General features: G+C 41.3%; 1 long non-coding RNA gene across 14 annotated transcripts in view; it reads left to right on the plus strand.

The window, feature by feature from the left end:
• Window positions 1–22,820, plus strand: part of LOC309622884 — a 745,101-nt gene that overhangs the window by 13,922 nt on the left and 708,359 nt on the right. For 11 of the 14 annotated variants that reach the window (XR_014241176.1, XR_014241177.1, XR_014241178.1 and 8 more), the window contains exon 1: window positions 677–11,356. The exons of the other annotated variants lie outside the window; for them this stretch is intronic. This is a non-coding gene — a long non-coding RNA (uncharacterized lncRNA). Of the gene's footprint in view, window positions 1–676; window positions 11,357–22,820 lie in introns of those variants that run through there. 14 annotated transcript variants of the gene reach the window in all.

Raw genomic sequence — 22,820 nt, forward strand, 5'->3', positions numbered from 1 at the left:
AGACCCAACACAACCAAAAATAAATAAATTAAAATAAAATAAAAGTAAAAAATTTTTTTTTAAATTATTTATTTATTTATTTATAATAATGATTTAAGACCAGTCAATTGAGTCTTTTTTTTTTTAACTTTATTTTTGGCTGTGTTGGGTCTTCATTGCTGCATGCAGGCTATCTCTAGTTGCGGCAAGCAGGGGCTACTCTTCGTTGTGGAGCATGGGCCCTAGGCCCACGGGCTTCAGTAGTTGCAGCATACGGGCTCAGTAGTTGTGGCTCGCGGGCCCTAGAGCACGCGGGCTTCAGTAGTTGTGGCGTGTGGGCTCAGTAGTTGCGGCGCAGGGGCTCTAGGGTGTGCAGGCTTCCGTAGTTGTGGCTCATGGGCTCTAGAGCACAGGCTCAGTAGTTGTGGCTCATGGGCTTAGTTGCTCCGTGGCATATGGGATCTTCCCGGACCAGGGATTGAACCCATGTCCCCTGCATTGGCAGGCGGATTCTTAACCACTGCGCCACCAGGGAAGTCCGTATTTATTTATTTAGGCTGCACTGAGTCTTAGTTGCGGCACGTGGGATCTTCGTTGAGGCACGCGGGATCTTCGCTGAGGCATGTGGGATCTTTAGTTGTGGCATGCAGGGTCTTTTAGTTGTGGCATGTGGACTTCTTAGTTTTGGCATGCAGACTTCTTAGTTTTGTCATGCAGACTCTTAGCTGCAGCATGCAAACTCTTCAGTTGTGGCGTGCATGTGGGATCTAGTTCCCTGACCAGGGATTGAACCTGGGCCCCCTGCATTGGGAGCTCAGAGTCTTACCCATTGGACCACCAGAGAAGTCCCTCACTTTCTTGATAATGTCCTTTGAAGCACAACATTTTAAAATTTTGATCAAGTCCAATTTATTAATTTTTTTTCTTTGATTACTTGTCCTTTTGGTGCTGTACCTAAGTATTGCTTATTCCAAGGTCACAGAGATCTACCTCTATATTTTCTTCTAAGAGTTTTGTAGTTTTAATTCTTAGATTCAGGTCCTTGATCCATTTTGAGTTAATTTTTGTATATGGTGTGAAGTGGGGCCCAGTTTCATTCTTTGCGTGTGAATATCCAGTTGTCCCAGCAGCATTTGTTGAAAAGATTATTCTTTTCCCAATGAATTATTTTAGTTGATTGATGATAACTCTCCGAAGTTATTCCTAATGTCAATAATAATGACTAGAATTATTGCTGGCTCTTAGTTTCCATGAAGAATTTTTGTCTCCTTCAGTTTGGGTACTTTTGTTTCAGAGGTCATTCCAGGATCTCAGACTTGTATTCTTTCATTTTTTTCCTCCCATATCTACCTTTTAATTTTTATTTGTTTTATTTATTTATTTTTAATTTATTTATTTTATTTATTTATTTTTGGCTGCATTGGGTCTTCGTTGCTGCGCACGGGCTTTCTCTAGTTGTGGCAAGTGGGGGCTGCTCTTCATTGCAGTTCACTGGCTTCTCATTGCAGTGGCTTCTCTTGTTGCGGAGCACGGGCTCTAGGCACACAGGCTTCAGTAGTTGTGGCATGCGGGCTTCAGTAGTTGTGGCTCATGGGCTGTAGAGCACAGGCTCAGTAGTTGTGGCGCACGGGCTTAGTTGCTCTGTGGCACGTGGAATCTTCCAGGACCAGGGCTCGAACCTGTATCCCCTGCATTGGCAGGCAGATTCTTAAGCACTGCACCACCAGGGAAGTCCCAGACTTGTATTCTTGATTAACACAATGCTGAACCCACTAAAGGAGGTGGCTGAGGGAGGACGATGGTGTAAGTCCCAGTCCAAGTTTGAAAGCCCAAGAACCAGGAGTTATAATGTCGAGGGCAGGAGAAGACAGATGTCCCAGCTCACAGGGAGAGAGTGAATTCACCCTTCCTCTACCTTTTTGTTTTATTCAGGCCCTCAACAGATTGGATAATGTCCACCCACATTGAGGAGGGCCATCTGCTCTACTCCTTTCACCAATTCAAATGCTAACCTCTTCTGAAACACCCTCAGAAACATTCCCTGAAGCACTGCTTTACCAGCTATCTGGGCATTCCTTACCAAGTCAAGTTGATGCATAAAATTAACCATCACAAGGATTAAATGAGTTTTAATCCTGTGAAATGCTTTACAGATATAAAGAAGGCAAATGTCAATGCTTTGGCAAAAGTTGGACTAGGTTGTCCGAAAGCAAGCTTTGCACTTCGATTAATTAACTGGGTGACCTTGCCCAATCACTTAAACTCTCAATTTCCTGTTCTATGAATGCAGGTAATAATGACAAGTTTAAGGACCTTTCTGAGTTATCGTGAGGCAATGTAGTAGGTATAAAAGTGCTTTGGAAAACTTCTTATTCTGGGCATTGCTTTCATTCTAAAAACTGCCCTTGAATTGTTTATAGTACCGATTTATCCCTGTGCTTGGGGACAGCCCCAACTAATGTTTACAATAATAAAACATTAACACGAGATTTCTTGCAACTTAGCTGGGTAAGGGCCAGGCCCTGGTACTTGCCTCACAGAAAGTAGTTATACGGCGTTTATTAACAACCAAGCTCTCAGGGAACTCTCAATGAATACTTTTGGTGCTGGGGTAAAATGTGACTGAATAATATCAACCATAGTCTTTTATTGATGACTTAGAATATAGAGGAAGTATGTTTTAAAAAAAAAAGTCTCAGATGACCTTATTTACATTGCGGTGCTGCTGGAAGACCTAAGTCTTCATACCCTCGCCCACGCACCTCCCATCCACCCCAAGTAGTTACGGGGAGGAAGATAGTTTGCTCAAGGGAACCGTATTTGAGGGGAGGGGGACAGTGAACCAAATAAAGGAACCGTAGTAATCCAGAGCACTAACTCCAGTGTTGAGAAAGATACATTTGCAAATTATGAAGCATTTAGGTATGATTCTCTATATCCCTGTGGGTTGGTTTAGATTTAACTGCCTCTGATGATTAATGTTAAGTTTTGGAAGATGCAAGTAGGTCCAAAAGTTATTGACAGGCCAAGATAGAAGATCTTTGTCACCTACCATGTCAAGAGAGACACCAAAGAGGACTGGGCACCTGGAGTATCAACAACCCCCTCCCTTACTGCCCACCTCCTCGACAAATTTCTGTCAGACAGAGTAACTCAGAATTTGAGATATTTTCCCTAGAGGAAACACATCCCCTGGTTGGGGAAGAGATATGGCCCTGGGGCAAAAACAGTCCTTGTGAGGAAGGGTGGAATTTTCCAGAGATTAGAGAGGAGGGTGGTGCTTTCATATGAGAATATGAGGGTCCAGAAACAAGGTTAGGATCTGGGGGGATTCCAGGAAGGAAATTCCCTTTATGGAAGGTTTAACCTCTTAGGTGCTTTTCCTTTTAACCACGAAAAGTTATACTTAGTATTTAGTTTTATACTATTTCCCTCATACTCTGTAATGCCTTTGGCTTCTTCCCACCCTTCAGTAAAGTTTGATACACAGCTTCTTATCAGCTGTGCCTCTATTTTCTTATCTGTAAAATGGAGATAATATCTACCTCTTAGGTGAGGATTAAATTAATTAATACATGTTAATTAATGTGCTAATTAGGGCTTCCCTGGTGGCGCAGTGGTTAAGAATCCGCCTGCCAATGCAGGGGACACAGGTTCGAGCCCTGGTCTGGGCAGATCCCACATGCCGCGGAGCAACTAAGCCCATGCGCCACAACTACTGAGCATGCAATCTAGAGCCCGCTAGCCACAACTACTGAGCCCACATGCCACAACTACTAGAGCCTGTGCTCCACAACAAGAGAAGCCACCACAATGAGAAGCCCACACACCGCAACAAAGAGTAGCCCCCGCTCGCCACAACTAGAGAAAGCCCACATGCAGCAGTGAAGACCCAGCACAGCCAAAAAAATAGTAAACAAATAAATTTATTAAAAAAAAAAAAGTGCTAATTAATGAGTTAAATTAGGATACCCAGCAGCACTTGGCCCATAAAAAAGCTCAGTATATGTTCACTGTTGTGCCTATTGTTACCATACCTTCTCCTCTTCCTCTTCTCAAGGCCTTTCTTTTTTTTTAAATTTGGCCACACCATGTGGCATGTGGGATCTTAGTTGCCCGACCAGGGATCGAACCTGAGGCCCCTGCGTCGGAAGCACAGAGTCTTAACCACTGGAGTACCAGGGAAGTCCCTCTCAAGGCCTTTCAGACAGCGAAAAGGAGCCAGAGCTACTTCCATTTTTTGAGGCTACCAGTGTATTAAAAAATAAGGAAATTACAAAGTATGATTGCAAAATATTGGTATGCTTTAAACATTTACATATCACAAATTAATGCTTTGCAACACACACACGAGAAATACAAGCAATAAAACTGCGCTCTTTATGGGGTAATTACAATGGTATACAAATTGCGTACTATGGACACTGTAGCTCAGGGATAGGATACAAGCCTAAAGCTGAAAGGCAAGGCAAACATCAGTATCTTCCAGTCCTGTCACCTTATCTTCCTATCTTTATTTATAACCCCACTGAGAAAAATCTTTAAAGGAGAACTTTAATCCTTTCATGAATGGGAGGCCAGGCCAAAAGCGCCCTCTGCACCCCTCTACTCCCAATCCTGGTGCTCAAGGCAGATTCATAAAGGGAAGTAAGGGCCCTCTCTCCCCAGATCCCTCCCACCACCTTTGCAGAGAGAGAAGTGGCCAAAGACCAAGTAGCCTGAAGGAGCAGTCAAACAGATGATTCTGGAAGGGAGAAATCATTAACGTCCACTTCCACCTCAACTCTTTCCCTAACATTCATGAGGAAGATAAAAATCTAAGGGGAGAGAGAAGCTGACATTCTAGTAGCTTGAGTAATGGCTGGTTGTATAGAATCACAGGTGAGCCAGGCTTCAGCTTCATGGGCTGATCCTTTCATTGTTATCTGTCTTGATGGAAATCTTTCTAAAATGGAGTCTACTTCCCCACGTTATTTAAAAGAGTGTACTGAAAATAAAAAACAGAACCAAAACATAGTCTACAAATGAAAAAGATGGATGACGTTTTATTTGAGATACCGTGTGCTTGTGAATCATGTCTGAAGTGTTTTATTTTGGCAGAGAGGAATACCTAGAAACTCATAGCAGAAGATAAAAAATGCACACATATTTTCCACACTATCTCTGTTTTCTTTATATTTTCAAGTTGGTGTCATAGCTCTACATATATCATCATGGGGATGAAGAAAAGTCTTGGTATTCATTACTGTAAAGTGAACCTGCAGAGAAGTGTGACTGCAAGCATTTCTGTTGGATGAGGACCATTTAAAGTGCTTTTTTTTTTTTTCTAAAAAAAAAAAAAAAGAGTACTAATAGAGGACAAAGCTAAGAAAGCTCTTAAAACTAATTTCCTTAAGAACAAAGAAAGAAAACAAAGTTTTATTTCCAGATTGAGGCCACTCCCTCTTGACTCAAGTTTTGGCCATTATTTCATTCCCTTTTGAACCCCCAAGGTAGAGTGGGATAAGGGAAAGGGGATACACATTGTAGACCAAAGTCTTGGGTGCTGGTTTATCTCAGGTCCTTACCAGTTTATGGTTTCAGGCATCTCTGAATCTTGGATTTTCTATTTGTAAAATGACCCAGTTTGCTCCAGGAACATTATAAAGATGAAAAGCAGTAGAGATTTGTGACTATACGTATAGATGTATGATGTTGCCTAGTGCTTGTACTGGAATCTAGCTGTTGCTCAACAAAGGGCAGTTGCTATTATGTGTTAGTCACGTTTTATTCCCAGTTGTTTCCCTTAGTATGTTAGTCTTCCCTGTTTTCATCTCAGTTGTTTTGCTCTTGCCCAGTGGGATGCATGGTATGACCACCCGTTCGTTCATTCATTTATTGATTTATAAGCTTTTTATTATGGAAAACTTCAAACATACCCAAAAGTAGAGAGCGTGGTATAAGCAAGCCCAATGTACCCATCACCCAGTTGTGAGCATTAACTCATTGCCACTCTTTTTTCATCTACACTCTGTCTGCCTCCTTCCCCACTGGATTATTTTAAAATAGATCCCTGACATCATATCACCCATACGTAAATATTTTAGTATGTTATCTCTAAAAGATAAGGACTGTTTTAAAAACACAACCTACATTAGCGCACCTAAAAACAATTCCTTAATAATGTAAAAAATCTCAGAATCAGTTAATGTACAAATTTCCCAATTGTCTCACAAATATGTCTTTTAAAAAATTGCTTGGTTTCATTAGGATCCATATGAGGCACATAGATAGCATTTGATCCATGTATTTCTTAGGTTTCTGATAATCTGTGGGTACCTCTCTCTTTTCTTTTGTCCTTGCAATTTATCTGTTGCAGAAGCAGGTCACTTGGAAGTTTGGAGTTTTCCAAATTCTGAATTTTGCGGACTGCATTCCATTGTGTTGTTTAACGTGTTTCTCACCCCCGCAACACTGCCCCCCCAGCCCCCGCCCTGGATTCCCTGTAAACTGGTATTTAATTGTGATCTAATTCAGATTCTAGTTTTTGGCAAGAATATGTTATGGATGTTGTTATGGGCTGAACTATGTCTCCCCAAAATTTGTATGTTGATGTCATAATCCCCGGTACCTAAGAATGTGAACTGTTCTTGGAGACGGGATCTTTAAAGAGGTAATTTAGTTAAAATGAGATCATTAGGGTTGGCCCTAATCCAGTATGGCTGGTCCCTAATCAGAAGAGGAAATTTGGACACAGGCAGTTACAGAGTGAAAACCTAAGAAGATGGACCATCTGCAAGGCAAGGTGAGAGGCCTTAGAAGAAATCAACCCTACTGACACCTTGATTTCAGCCTTTTAGCCTCTGTGAGAAAATGAATTTCTTTTGTTTCAGCCACCCAGGCTAGAAAACGAACACAGGTGGTGTTGGGAATTTCTATCACGAGGCACATAGTGAGGGGTCGTCTCCCTCTATGGCAATATAAGCTGCCATTGAGGATTATTGACTAGATCCATTATTTCGTTCAGGGTTTGCAAAAATGATCACATTCTAATTCTATCATTACTTTTTCATTCAACTGGGATTTATTTTTTTTTTCTAAAGAGAAATGTTTCCTTCACCAATTGTTTGGAAACTCTGAGAACAGAAATAAATGCTTGATTTTCTCTGTATTCAGCAGTATTCAGAATAGTGAGTTGGTTCCCTAGCATCTTTCAGAAATGCTTCTTTTTTAAAATGAACTCATGAAGTTTAGTACATTTGACTTGTTTGAATTAATTACAGTTGTTATTCTATTTAATGTTCAGATTATTCCAACTTTGGCCAAGGGGAACTTTTTCACTATGGCTCCTGAGTCCTTTCGACACAACACCAGACTTCTTTAACTGCTTCCTCGCTTTTTATTATTACACGATATCCAGACTTGTCTTTTACATTTTCTGCTTCAACCTCAAGTCAACCATTTTTCCAAGGAAATGGTATTTGGAGGCCATGATCTGAAGATTAGCAGTGCTCATTTCTATTGGATTTATTATTGTTTTTACGACATTGCAGTGGAGGGATCTTGGCAATACTTTTTTTATTTTAAAAGGAAAAGACGGGGCTTCCCTGGTGGCGCAGTGGTTGAGAATCTGCCTGCCAATGCAGGGGACATGGGTTCGAGCCCTAGTCTGGGAAGATCCCACATGCCACGGAGCAACTAGGCCCGTGAGCCACAACTACTGAGCCTGCGTGTCTGGAGCCTGTGCTCCGCAAACAAGAGAGGCCGCGATAGTGAGAGGCCCGCGCATCGCAATGAAGAGTGGCCCCCGCTTGCCGCAACTAGAGAAAGCCCTCGCACAGAAACGAAGACCCAACACAGCCAAACATAAATAATAAATAAATAATAAATAAATGTAAAAAAAAAATAAAATAAAATAAAAAGAAAAAACATCATGAGTTCATAATAATACAAATTTATTATTACAGGGTATTAGGTAATGTCTTTGATTTTCATAGTATTTGTATCTATTTTCTCCTAATCTGAAAATCTTGGTTCCTAACAACATTAACAATTACTTATTTGCTTTATTCTACCATGAATATAATAGTTTCAGAATAATAACAGCAATATTATTACTAACAATATGATTACTAAACATAGTTTAAGATAGTTTTGCAGTTCTTTTTCTTTACTAGGGATACATAGCCAAATTACTATGTTTTAAAATCATGTGAAATAATTCCTTTCAATATACTTTTAGTTTTTGTTTTATTTTGTTTTTATTTCTTAGGAAGTGCCTTTATTTTTATTTTTGTTAGTTAATCATCTAGACATTTAGGTGGTTAAAAGTCAAATCTATAAAACAAATTATATGCAGAGTCTAGTTTCTCATCTTATTCCCTCTATCTTGTTCACTCTCTCCCCAGCAGGTAACATTTTGTTTTAAATATATGTAATCTCTTTTATATATATGCATATATATATAGATATATAATAAGTGTGTGTGTATATATATATGTATATATATACCATAGATATCATGTATGTATAAGCATATATGTATTTATTTATTTATTTTTTATTTATTTATTTTTTTAAATTGTATTTATTTATTTATTATTTTTTGGGGCTGTGTTGGGTCTTTGTTGCTGCGCGTGGGCTTTCTCTAGTTGTGGCGAGCAGGGGCTACTCTTCGTTGTGGTGCGCGGGCTTCTCATTGCAGTGGCTTCTCTTGTTGTGGAGAATGGGCTTTAGGCGCGCGGGCTTCAGTAGTTGCGGCATGCGGGCTCAGTAGTTGTGGCTCGCGGGCTCTAGAGCGCAGGCTCAGTAGTTGTGGCACACGGGCTTAGTTGCTCCGTGGCATGTGGGATCTTCCCAGATCAGGGCTCGAACCCGTGTCCCCTGCATTGGCAGGCGGATTCTTAACCTCTGTGCCACCAGGGAAGTCCCAGCATATATGTATTTAAACAGGAGCTTACTGCAATAACTTTTCTCTGCTTTGTTTTCTCACTCATTGTTATACCTTGGAAATCACTTCATAGCATATTTACAGCTTGGAGAACTCCACTGTGAGCATGGACTATTATTTATGCAGACAGCTTCCTACCGATGAACACTTAAGTTGTAGCCAGTCTTTTTCTATTCCAAGTAATGCAATTTACACTTGGCACAGCATACACAGAAATTTTCATATTTTTGTAAGTGTGTTTTTGGGATCAAAACTTGGAAGTGGAATTTCTGAGTCAAAGAGAAAATGAAAATTTTGTAGATATTGCCAACTAACCTCCATAGAAGTTGTACCATTTTGCCTTCTCACCATAAAAGAATGAAAAGTTCTGTTTCCCCAAAGTAACATCACAGAATATGTGGTCAATCTTTTGGACTTTTTGCCATCTGATAGGTAAGAAGTGGTATCTCAGCATGGTTTTAATTTACATTTCTCTCTCTATGAGCAAGATGGAACATCTTTTCATATGTTGAAGAGTCATTTGCATTTCCTTTTTTTATGAAAGAATTCTTTCTGACTCCTCCCTTTCTATGATCTCCCCGTAGTTTCCAGGTTCCTGGTGTTCCCCTGTTCAGTCCTCAGGCCTTTAGGTACAACGCTCAGCCTTGGACTTCCTACAGCTGTGCCTGCATCAGTGGTGGGAGAACAGTAAGAGAGAAAAAAGCAATAAGTGTTCTCCCCACCTCCTTAGGCTCAAAGTCCCTCTAATGAGAGAGAAAGGCTCCCCTCCTCAGAAAGTAGACACCTGTAGGCCCTGGCTGCTGTTACTGTTGCTATCGTTGCTACTGTGAGATTACCTGAGGGCTGGTGCATGAGAGCACAGAGAAGAGGACAACCCCCAAGAAATTTTCCATTCTCCCTTAGCATTAGCCCAGCTCTAGAAGGCTTCTCCTGGACCTCTCTTTCTCTGCCTCCTGCTAAGCTCTGGATATCAGGATGTCTAGAAACCAGGTTGGGGATACCAGGGGAAAAAGGGGGAATTCACAGCTGGTTTGGTGGTATTTCAAATTCTGATCTTCTCTAATTTGCCTTCTATGGTTTAAGTTAAAACTTCAGGCTTTCTAGCCATATCTACTGGGAGAGAATGTGCTTACATCATCTTACCTGGAACTGGCACTCCTGCCTCAGGGATTTTCCACTTATTTTCTTCGCTGCTTGAAATGCTTTTCACCTAGATATTTGATTGACCAACTCCTACTCATATTTCAGGTTTTAACTCAATTGTCACCTGCTCAGATAAGCCTTTTCTGACTACTCTCTATAAAGTAGCCTCTTCCAATCCTAGACACCCTTTGCCACAGTATTATGTTGTTTTCATAGCATTTATCATGACCTGAACTTATCTTCTTTACTTGCTCCTTGTCTGTATCCCGCTAAATCTGTGAAGACAAGGACACATCTTGCTAATTACTTTCTCACCTGCATTTAGAATATTGACATCTAGAAAGTGTTCAGTAAATAGGTGTTGAATAAAAGAATGCAAAGGAATTAAGCAGTATTGGGGTAAAATAAAATTTCTTGGCTGATGGTCTGAGGAAGTGTAATATCATTACACTGAGGCCACAAGCATGGGGTAGTGGCCATGTGGTATGGGAGTAGAAATCAAAATTGTGGCCCTCATCTTGGCTGTGCCACCAATTTGCTCTGTGGTATTGGAAGTTACTTCATCTCTTTAGGCTTTAATTTTCTCACCTGAGAAATGCTAGATTGAGATTTGTTGACCATGAAAGTCCTTCCAACTTCAGCATCTTAAGCTTCTTAAACATTTAAGTCAACAGCATGCCTTTAAAATTTAGTTACATGATCCAAAAGGATCAGTTATACCAGAAGAACCTGTCTCTCCACAGTATGAAATTTTCCTTTGGCAAGAAAGTATGAATGAGATAATGATGGGAAACGAGGTCTCGGTACGTTCTGACACTGAAATGACTGGCTCGCTCCCGGCAGTATACATCTATTTCAATCATTATTTTTTCTTCTCCAATTTCAGGTATCACATCTAGTCCAAATATAAGCTTAGCTCCACTCCCGTACTACAGTGTGATTTTAACTTTGGGAACTGTTGGGTGTTTGTTTCCTTACCCAGATTCTCCACACACACAACACGCAGAGAAGGAGGGAGTTTCCTGAAACACCTGGCACTACCGACCTGCCTCCTCCCCACACGTTTTCCCAGCACTGATCCTCCAGTTAAATCTGGGTTAGTAGAGTTGCACCTCCCCTTCCCACTGTAACAGGTGTGGACCCAGAGATCCTATTATTACTAGCTTGCAGCAGACATCCTGGGCCTGTCCAATTTGGCTTAAATATTTTGGTTTCCCTCAAGTTCCTTGGGAGTTTGGATTTGAGAAACCTCAGGCCAAATCCAAACACATCGAGGCCCTACAAGTCTGCACCAGGAATGTGGTGGTATGTAAATGAATCACTTTGCTATTTATATTTCTCTCTAGTGTTGGTGTATGAATCATATCCGAATTATTTGCCACAATGGGATGAATAGCCTTTTTCAGAAAAGTCTGGAAAAGGGGCCTATTTTCTCCTTTTCTCTAGTTTCTCTCATGTTTTCATCTATTTACTGGTATTAGATGGATACTCATTCACAAAACATTTGCTATGTTCTAGACACTGTCTAGCCTTTGGGATGAATCTAGATGCAAGGAGAGCTTTTATTTTCCTTCATAAATATTTTGACCTTTTATTGCTATTCAGTTCTTCCTTTACTACATCTCTGAAACTCTGAAGATAGTGCCTGTGGTTTCCTTAATATAAAGCTAATAAAATTGTCACTCAGTATTTTTAAATGACATGTACAATTATTAGATAGTCTTGCTGCTGGGCAGTGGGGCATAATTAGATTTTGCTGTCATAAAGTATTAAAGTGAGAAAGTTTATGGACTGTATGTACTGTTTGGAGAGAGTTATTTTTCTTTATTTATGTGGGCCCATGTTTAAGAGTGATTCAGGGACTTCCCTGAATCCAGTGGTAAAGAATCTGCCTTCCAATGCAGGGGACACAGGTTCAATCCCTGGTCCGGGAACTAAGATCCCACATGCCAAGGGGCAGCTAAGCCCGTGCACCACAACCACTGAGCCCATACGCCTCAACTAGAGAGAAGCCTCCATGCCACAACGAAGATTCCGCAACTAAGACCCGACACAGCCAAAAATAAATAAAATTAAATAAATAAATAAATAAAAAAGAGTGATTCAGAGATTCAAAACTGAAGTGCACGATTGTCACACTTTAAGTTCAGAGATGTTCATTACCGTGTTACCATACAAAACACTGGATATGATCTGATTGTTCACTATAGAGAACTGATTAAATAAATTAGAAGACAATTCAGTACAGCCATTACAATTATTGTAGAGTTGTAGTAATATTGGAATGTGTATACAATATATTATTAAATAAAATAATTAGGTTATAGCAGCATATGACCCAGTTTTATTTTTTAAATTGTAAATAAATGTATTTGTAAAAAATATAAAAATAAGTTAAAAATGTAAAAACTATTAAGATTAGTTACATGTAAATAAATAAATTATAAACAAATAAATATGTTTATCAATATATTATATGCACATATGTAAATGCACAGATATGTGTGTATATTTATATATGTTTATATATATATATTTTACCAACCTCAAGGAAAATTCTGAATTCTCTGTAAATATTAATAATCAGTGATTATCTCTAAATTATGGGTGATTTATGGTATAACATGGTTAATCTCAAGAATTTTGGAGCTAGACCACATGAATATAAATCCTGACTCTACCAGCCATGTGACCTTTGTTTGGCAAGTTACATAATCTCTACATGCTTCAATTTTCCCTCTGTAAAATGAGGATGATAAAAACTATACCTGCCTCATGGGATTGTTTTGAGTAATAAGTTATTTAAGGTAGGAAAACTGCTTAGAATAGTGCTTGGGGAACTTCCCTGGTGGCGCAGCGGTTAAAAATCCGCCTGCCAATGCAAGGGCACGCGGGTTCAAGCCCTGGTCCGGGAAGATCCCACATGCCGCGGAGCAACTAAGCCCGTGCGCCACAACTACTGAAGCCTGTGTGCCGCAACTACTGAGCCCACGTGCTGCAACTACTGAAGCCCATGCGCCTAGAGCCCATGCTGCACAACAAGAGAAGCCACTGCAACGAGAAGCCCTCAAGCAGCAACGAAGACCCAGCACAGCCAAAAATAAACCAAAAAAAAAAAAAAAAAAAAGAATAGTGCTTGGTATATAGTAACACTATGTAAGTGTCATTACAATTTTCAGTATTATCCATATTATTAGCAATGATCATGTAGTCTTCTATACTTAGAAAACAATTCAGTAAATGTTATTTTTAACCAAAAACATATTGCATTATTGATGCAGTCTTTCCAGCAATGTACCCCCCTTGTATCATAAATATATCAAGTCAGAAGGAAATGACAATGAAAATAATATGCATTAGGGTTTTTGAATACATTATTTAAAAGCCATAAATACATTCACCCTTTTCTGTCCATTTAGTGTCAGATATAAGCGGATGATGAAGAGTTTCTCCTCCAGCCATGATGTCTAACTTTGGCACACATCAGAATTTCCTGGAGGTCTTGTTAAAACCTAGACTGCAGGGACTCACCCCCAGAGATTCTGATTCAAAAGGTCTAGGATGAAGTCTGAGCATTTCTAACAAGTTTCCGCTTGGTGCTGGTGCTGCTGTTTCTCAGAACCACACTTTGAGAACCACTGACCTAGAGTACCTAATGCCATAATCAGGCGCAAGGGCCTTTTTTCAGTCACTCCCAGCTATATGATGTTCCTCCTTTCTTCCCTCCCTTTCTTCCTTCCACAAACGCATGGAGCATCTACCATGGGCCAGGTACTGTGTTAGGTGCTGGGGATAAAAAAATGTCTTGCTTTCTGTGAGCTTATAGTTTAGGGGGAAACTTAAGCAAGTTATTTAATCTGACTTCTGATATCTTAACCAGAGAATGAAGAGTTTAATCATTAATTCATTTTATTGGCAACTATTGGACATTTACTATGCCCCAGGCTCTACGCAAAGCAAAAACAAAACAAAGCTATTTAATTATATAATGTTTTCAGTATTCATAAATATTCTAATTGATCCTCACACCAACCATTCATGGTAGATAAGGTACGATTCCCCCTGTTCCACAGATGAGCCAACCAAAGCTCAGGGAGGTCACGAATGCCTGAGCTGGAAAGTAGCTAAGAGGGACTTGAACTCAGCTCCTTGCTTCCCATTCCAGACAGAGTCTTTCATCTATATGCCATTGTGAACTAAATTTTCGCCAAGGTCTCTTTGTGCTCTTTTAGTGACTGTGATAAATACTGGTTGAATTAAATGGTGGTCATTTTTAACATTGTTTCAAAGCTGTGGGTAATACTTTTAGATAAGCATGGGAAACTCACTTAACATTGTTGGAAGTACAAGTCAGCAAATATTTATTGAGTATCTGATACACAATAGGGAATGTATGAAGTGTTGGAGATTAAAAATATATATAAAATACAAATGTATCATAAAATAAAACGTTAATGTATATAACAGGACATATGTATATATGTATATATTTATATACATATAAATACCATTTGCCTGATTGATATACAGATACGCTTTAATATTTTGACACAGCTACCTTGTCATTTCATCTGTGCTTTAGTTAACAGTGGGCTCAAGGGACTCATATATTATATATAATATAATATATATTATATAAATTATATATGACTATATATTATATAAAAACATATATTACATAACTCCTGTTTTTGAAGGAGCTCAAAGTCTAGTAGGACAGATAAATAAACAGGAAATATAATACTACAATATGATGTGGTAAGGACAATGACAGACGAATGCCTAGAGTGCTAGGGGACAACAGAGTGAGGACACAAACCCAGCCTGGGGAAAGTTTCCTGGGGAACTTATGTCTCAGCTGATTTGTGTGAGATGAATGAGCAAAAGCGGTGGGGAGCAGGTGATCCTAGCAGAGTGATGCATAGAAACTGAGGCTCCAAGGTGTAAAACAGCAGGTCGTGTTCAGGGAGTTGTATGTTCTTTGCTGCACCTGAAATGTGTGGCTGTACAAAAGTCTGGAGAGGCGGGCGGGGGCTTAGTAAGCCACGCTTGGGCATATCCTGTATGTGGTAGGGAGACTACGTATCCTAGAGGTTCAAAGCTTGGGCTCTCAAGTCAGACAATGTATCCTTGACCTCACTTCTTGTATGTATTAGCTGGTGGTCATGGGCAATTTAATCTTTCTGAGCTTTGATTTTCACAGCTGGAAAATGGGGATAATAATGCCTGCTTCTATGGGTTGTTCCGAGGATAAAATAAGGTAATGCAAGTATATCTCTTGACATAGTGCTTATTACAAAATAGTCTCCCAATAAATGATAATATATGATAATGATAATGATGATGATGATAATTATTATTAGAAGGGATCATTATACATAACTGCCTAGCTGTGCATGATATTGTAATTATACTGAAAAGTAAACAATTGGTGATGACTCCCTGGGAATTGACTGTCTTAGAGACCACAGTAGGTTGGACAGAGAAAGCATGGACAAGTTGTGTAAGTGACTTTGCATTTCTACGTCTATCAGGAAAGGTTTACTGTTATTTACCAACAGTGGAAAGACAGAGAAATGACCATGGTTCAGCATCAGGGAGGCCGTCATTAATAATTACTTAGTTTATGCTTTGTTTTATTCATTGTGGTGCACTCAGAGCCAAAGAATGAGGAGGTAGATTTTCCATTCACATCTGAGGAAGGGCAGGCAGCCTTGAGTTTCAGGTTCCTGGTCCACGGGTGCATTGACCACCTTGTTTATTTTCCAGATGAGAGGGCTGTGCTGAAGTTCTGTCCTGAAGACGGGGGCGGGATGGGGGTTGTAGACTCCTGTGTAGGGTGTCTGAAATCTGGGCTGCCTCTTGTACAAAACCCTTCAAAAATCACAGGCCCTTGGCCAGCAGGTGGTTGTGTAGCTGCTGTGCTCTTGGGAAGAATGTCTCAGCCCCTGTGGCCTAGGGACTTAAGGAGAGGAAGGCTGAAGGAGCGAGCACACAGAGTGGCTAGTACCAACAAATGGAGGGAGCAGCTCTCAACCCTCACACACATATTAGGAGGCACAGTGGTGATGATAGTGACCAGCAGGGACTGACCAGAGCTCTTACCTCCATTTTTCCCCGAAGTGCACCACACCCATGCTCTGATACAAACCAAGACAGAGAGGAGAAGCCACAAAAATGACTGATGACAGATGTCATCTTCTCACTGACCGTGTCATCTGGGACATGAAGGTGGATTTTGTATGGTTTATAAAAATAAAAATATGTGACATTGGGACTTCCCTGGCGGCACAGTGGTTAAGAATCTGCCTGCCAACGCAGGGGACATGGGTTCAAGCCCTGGTCCGGGAAGATCCCACATGCCATGGAGCAACTAAGCCCGTGCGTCACAACTACTGAGCCTGCGTGCCACAACTGCTGAGCCCACGTGCCGCAACTGCTGAAGCCTGCGCACCTAGAGCCTGTGCTCAGCAACGAGAAGCCACCGCAGTGAGAAGCCTGCGCACCGCAACAAAGAGTAGCCCCTGCTCACTGCAACTAGAGAAAGCCCTCATGTAGCAACGAAGATCCAACGCAGCCATAAATAAATAAATAAATAAATTTATTTAAAAAAAAAATGTGACATTGCTCAAATCGGGAGTATTGAGTCACGATTTCTACTCACTAAAATAACTTTCATACAGGCTTCAATTCATTGCAAGTATTGGCAAGCATCAACTCATATGCCAAAGAAAACTGGCATAGGAGTAACCTTCCCCACCTGATTGTGGGGCTTATTGACTTTCTCACTTCCTCCCTTCTCTGTTCTCAGTCCCTAGCACCCAGAGCACGCTATATATGGGCACAGCCTCCACGAATGGAAGAGCGTGCATTGGAGTCTTGGATGGGTGCTTTTGAAAGACCACAGACCCTGGTTGATTGTATTTCCTGCTGGTGGTCAGGAGGTTTTAGCAGGCACTGTATTTTTTTCTATTAATGACTATCCAGATTTTGGACTGTTATCAGCTCTGCCACTGCTGCTGTCACACAGTCTTGGCAAGAAAATGTCACACTACCCTCACCACTGCCACCACCCACCTCCCACACCCCTTTCTCCTTGTAAACCTCAAAGGACTCCAAGGAAGGAGTAAGTTGCCACCTGCTGCACTGCCCTCCACCAGTTTGACTGGTTTTTCCTGCTACAGCAGCCCAGTCTCTGAGGCCTTGGGGACCCATGGAGACCTATGCAGTTAGCAGCCATAGGACGAAAATACTCAGGTTTGGCAGGCAAACAGTAAAATTGGTCTTTTAAACTGATTCCGAGAACCTGAAGAGTGACTTTGTTGTAAAACCTGTGATTCTCCTTTTTCCTTTCCAATGAGTTGGATTTTTGAACTATACTTAGTATTCAGAACTCAAAGTCCTCTCTGTGCTCATTGCTTGAGAACATATTACAAAGTGAACCCTTTCTCTCAGTAAGGGGCAGAGGGTTTCTGAAGAACCCTGCTGTTGTCCTTCAGATGGTAATCATATTTGACACGCTTCAACTGGCCACAATCACACCAGGTTCTTAGTACATTTCTGAACAAGGAAGAGGGAACAACCATTCTCCTACTCTTAAAAAGAAATGTGCAGAAATTACTAGTTTAATTCAAGCCTTACCTAGATAGGAACTGATTACTATAGAAAATGAGGCAAGAAACTCACATGTACTGGAATACCTACTATGTGCTGGGGACTTAGTACACATTCTCTTGCTTAATCCTCCAGCTGGCTAGCTGGCTAGCTTGGCAGGCTCCCATTAATTAACATGGCAGCAGCTCCAGGAGAGCCACACCAGAAGCTGCAAGGCTAATTGAGTTGCCCAGTGTCACTCATGCCATATTCTGTTGGTTCATGTGAGTGATGAGGCCAAATCAGATTCAAGAGGTGGGGAAACAGATTCCACTTCTTGGTGGGAATTGCTGCAAAAGGGTGTGCAATATAAAGGGTGGGCAGAATTATTGAGACCATCTTTGGAGATCAGCTGTCACAATGGACCTGAAAAAAAGAAAGGAATAATGACAGCTGACTCATACCTGTCAAGGTGTAATATTAAGTGAAAGAAGATTCAAAAACTGATTTAAGCCCCTTGCTAGAAAAGTGCAGTGTATGGACAATTATCCACTATAAATAAACAGAAGTAGTTTCTGTTTGTCACCATGACCTACAAAATCAATTAGGTAGATTTCATCAGGTTTGGAGGGTATGTTTGCAAAGATCAGACAAAATATGGGCAATATTGATTTGGCATGCATGGGATTCACTTGTGAGAGCTCTCTCTAAAGAAGCCATTCTTTAGAGCAGTTAAAATTGAACTGAGGCCTGCAGACTGCTGACTGGGAGAGACAGGCCAAAGGACTGAGATGCTGTAGGCAGAGAAAAACAAAATGGTTTCAAATATGAGTCCTAAATTGAAAGTCAAAATGGTGAATGCTCCTAATGACAGGTGTTGATTTGCAACTGAGCTGCTGATCACATAAGCAACTTTGAGAAGCATGCTCCTGGGTCAGCAATAAGCAGGATTTCTTTAACAACGGTGAATGATTTTCCAGGCCACACCAGGTGGACACCCTTTGTTATTAGGGTCTATTGTTATTTCCCTATCTCTAACGGCTTTCTACCGCTGATAGTTAGCTCTGATAAGCAGGGCTTCATATCTCAATGAGGTTTACTTCTTAGAATGGCCTTGGTGCCTCTGTTTCCTGGTAATGGATTCAGAAAGCAGCCAAGGAAACACTGTAACTGGTAGGGGAGGGATGGAAAAATCCATGAACTTAATTAAAATACTGTACTCATGGGAAGAATGGCAGTAACAAGAGATTAGGATGTAGAAGGCCTGGCTTTAATCTTAGCTCTTCTACTCACCAGCTATAAAACCTTAGGTGCTTCCCTCTTTTCCACGCCCACAACAGGTAGTATCTGTAGTTATCTCTTGAATCTAATCACTGTGCAATCCGTCTCTCCTGCCATGATCCAGGCCTTCATCAACTATCTTTTGGGTTAAAGTAACACTTTTCTAGAGTTCACATCTGAACATGCTGCTCTTCCCTGTTTCTCCATTGCCCCTCTGAACACCTGAGTTTGGAAAGCAAGACTTTTTTATGTCTTGGACCTGCCTACCTTTGCAGGTTTACCTCTTGCCACTGCTCTCCCTCTGTGGCAGGTTGACTTTTTAAAAAATAGATTAAATTCTTCCTCCCTGTACGCACATGCTTTGCAAAAAGATTGTGTAGCTTCTCCCATCAAGAGGTAGAGTCTGTTTTCTCACCTCGTGACTCTGAGTTGTCCTTGTCACTTTGTCTTACTGAATGCACTGGAAGTGGCACTGTGTTATTTCTGAGCCCAGGCATCAGAGGCTTGGAGTGCTTTTGCTCTTTCTTTTGGAATCCTGCCACTGGCATGTGGACAAGGTCGGGCTAGCCTGCAGGGGGATGAGAGACTATTTGGAGGAGAGCCCAGCTGTCACAGCCAGGGCTATCCTAAACCAGTCTATAGCTAGCTAATGCCCAGACATGCGAGAGAGAGACTACCTGCCCAGCTCTCAGCTGTCTGCTGATACATGAATGAGCCAGCCAAGACCAGAAGAACAGCTCAGCTGAACTACAGACTCATGAGCAATAATAATGATGTTATTATTTTAAGCCACTAAGTTTTGGGTGGTTTGTTACACAGCAGCAGCTAATTGATACACCCTTAATTTCATCTCTCTGTATTGTGGGGTCCAGTCAGGCTAAATTTCTTGCAGTTTTCTATATATTGCCATCCTGATTTTTACCTTTTGATCTTTGCACAGGCTGGTTCCTCTGCCTGAAATGTTCTTATCCTTCAGCTTCACCCTTTGCTTGGCTAAAGTCTGTTCATTTTTATGATTAGCGTAGATGGCTCGTCCTCTAGCAAGATTTGCCTAACCCTCATCAAGAGCAGGTTAGATGTCAGTCACATTCTCCCATAGCATCCTGCCCTTACCTCTTTTGTAGCACTTGTCACACTGTATTGTAATTACCCTCCTCTCATCTGACTTCCCACTGTCCTTTAAGTTCCTGGAGGCAGGCCTGTATCTTGTTTGAAGGAGTATTGTTTAAACTTAGCATGTCTAATATATAGTAGGGACAAAAGAGAACTTTGTCAGTGAATGAAGTTATTTTACTTCCCTAAATTTCAGTTCCTTCATCTATAAAATGTAAGGGGTGGAAAGAATCCAATGATTCTTGATGAAAATAGGTTTTGTATTACATGCTGCCTCTGATCCATTGGTCCTGAATATCTGTAGTTCTATACTGAGAAGGATTGTGGGGCTGTGACTAGAGTTATAGGGAAGAATGTCATGATTAATGAGCTATGTCTGTTATGGTCAGGAAATAGGAAGTGACAGCAAACCTGCCAAGGATGTGGCAATCTAGGGAAAGATGATTCCTCTGACTACTTTGTATTAGAATCTTGCTCAGCCCAACCATAATCTGCACTATATATTGTGCTAATGAAGGGAAAACCAAATGTGAAACTGACTAGATGCTAAAATTAATGTCTCTTGCTATGGTAGAGACTAGGTGCTTGCCAATCCGTTTTCTCTTCTGCCTGGGCACATATATTGGACTATGTTTCTCCAGCTCCTTGTATTAAGTCTGGGCCATGTGACTAGTTCCCACCAATGTAATATAAGCTCAAGTAATGTAAGTCACCTCTGGGCTGAGCCGGTTAAGCACAAGGAAGCCTTCTTTGGGCTCTCTCCTTCTCCCTTCTTGACCAGCTCCAAAGAGAGAATTCACTGGAAGGATCTGGGTGCTTGAGGAACTGCATTCCACACTGGACTGTGATGGGAATGAGAAGTAAACCTTTATCTCTCAAATCACTGAGATTTGGGGTGGTGGGCGGAGAGTTTTTACCCTACTGTGTCTGCCTACTTTTTTTCCTCTTTAGTTTTAGGAGTGCAGACATCAGGGAGTTAGATGCCAAATGTTAATGGCATCTATAGAGGTCAAAAAAATTACGTTTGATACTTCAAGTGTTTCCAGTCACCTAAAGTAATGACTTTATAAATTGAGATACTGTACAATATGTGCTATTCTCACCTGCATTTATTATTGCCTTTTCTACCCTTGGATTCTTTTCCCATATAAACTGACCCACCACAGGGACGTGATAAAAGCCCCACATGGAGCACCCTCCCCTGCCCCTTTCTTTGCGCTACACGGCACGCAGGTGGGATCTTAGTTCACCAGACACGGATATTACCTGCGCCTCCTGCAGTGGAAGCGCCGAGTTCCTCGCTACCCCTTCCTTCCTTCCCTCCTTCCCTCCTTCCTTCCTTCCTTCCTCCCTCCCTCCCTTCCTTTCTTTTTAATTTTTTAAACATTAATTTATTTAATTTTATTTATTTTTGGCTTCATTGGGTCTTTGTTGCAGCACACAGGCTTTTCTCTAGTTGCGGCGAGTGGGGGCTACTCTTCGTTGTGGTGCACAGGCTTATTGCTGTGGCTTCTCTTGTTGCAGAGCATGAGCTCTAGGTGCACGGGCTTCAGTAGTTGTGGCACACGGGCTCAGTAGTTGTGGCACACGGGCTTAATTGCTCCGTGGCATGTGGGATCTTCCCGGACCAGGGCTCGAACCCGTGTCTCCTGCATTGGCAGGCGGATTCTTAACCACTGTGCCACCACGGAAGCCCCTCTTTTTAATTTTTATTGGGGTATAGTTGATTTATAATGTTGTGTTAGTTTCAGATGTACAACAAAGTGAATCTGTTATACATATACATGTATCCACTCTTTTTTAGATTCTTTTCCCATATAGGCCATTATAGAGTTCTGAGTACAGTTCCCTGTGCTACCCCTTTCTTTTGATATGAGTTACCCAACAGACCCTGTAGGTGAAAAAGTTTATTGTTCTTTAAGCCCAAGAAGGTAATGACTTCTACCCTCAGATTTCCTGCCTTCCACAATTTGATTGCAAAAGTTTCTCAAGCTCCTGACAGAAACAGAAAATGTAGATTTAAAATATTCATGCCTTTCTGTCTGCAGCAGCATGGGTTCATGAACATGCATATCCTCCCTTCTGGTTCAGGGAGACAGGACTCAGGCTACAGGACAGGAAGTGGGAGAGGTTGACCTTTCCTATATCTCTGCCCTACAGTCTTGGGCCTCTTACCTTCTAAGTTCCTAGATATCAAGCCCTCATTCTTCCCCCAATAATTATGGTCCCCAGAGCTGCCTGTTCTTCGTACAGTAAAATGTTTTCCCCAATGATCCCAGCAAAACTTCCCCATCTGTGGCCCAGCTCTCTCAGTCTGCTCTCTTTTCAATGCACTAATCTGATCAATTTTGGTGAACTAATGACTTACTGGGTACCTAGTAAGAGAAGTGGCTTTCCTTCACCTCTCATGTAATAAATGAACATCTCTGTAGTAGCTCATGGGTTACTTGATGTTGTCTAAACTAGAAGTTTCACACTGGGCCTTTTAGGCCAGTAAGAAAAAAAGGAAGGCTCTGAGACTGACCACTGTGGGGAGGTCCTTGGACAAGAATGGCCTCCTGAGATTCCTCAATCACCCTTTGAAGGTAGTGGTGTGACCTGCCAGTGCCCAGGGCCAGCCCAGTGTGTATGCTGTGATGCTGGAGGAGACTAGAGCGATGGAGACAGCAGGAGTTTTGATGGAATGGGCAGCAGGATTTTAATGTGTTCCAGGGTGCATGTGAAAGGGCTGTTTGAGTGAAGGTCAAAGGGTAGTGTAGATTTCTGTTAAAAACAGGGCAGG

The sequence above is a fragment of the Balaenoptera borealis genome, assembly GCF_965194805.1.
Source record: "Balaenoptera borealis genome assembly, chromosome: 2".
Lineage (NCBI taxonomy): Eukaryota > Metazoa > Chordata > Mammalia > Artiodactyla > Balaenopteridae > Balaenoptera > Balaenoptera borealis.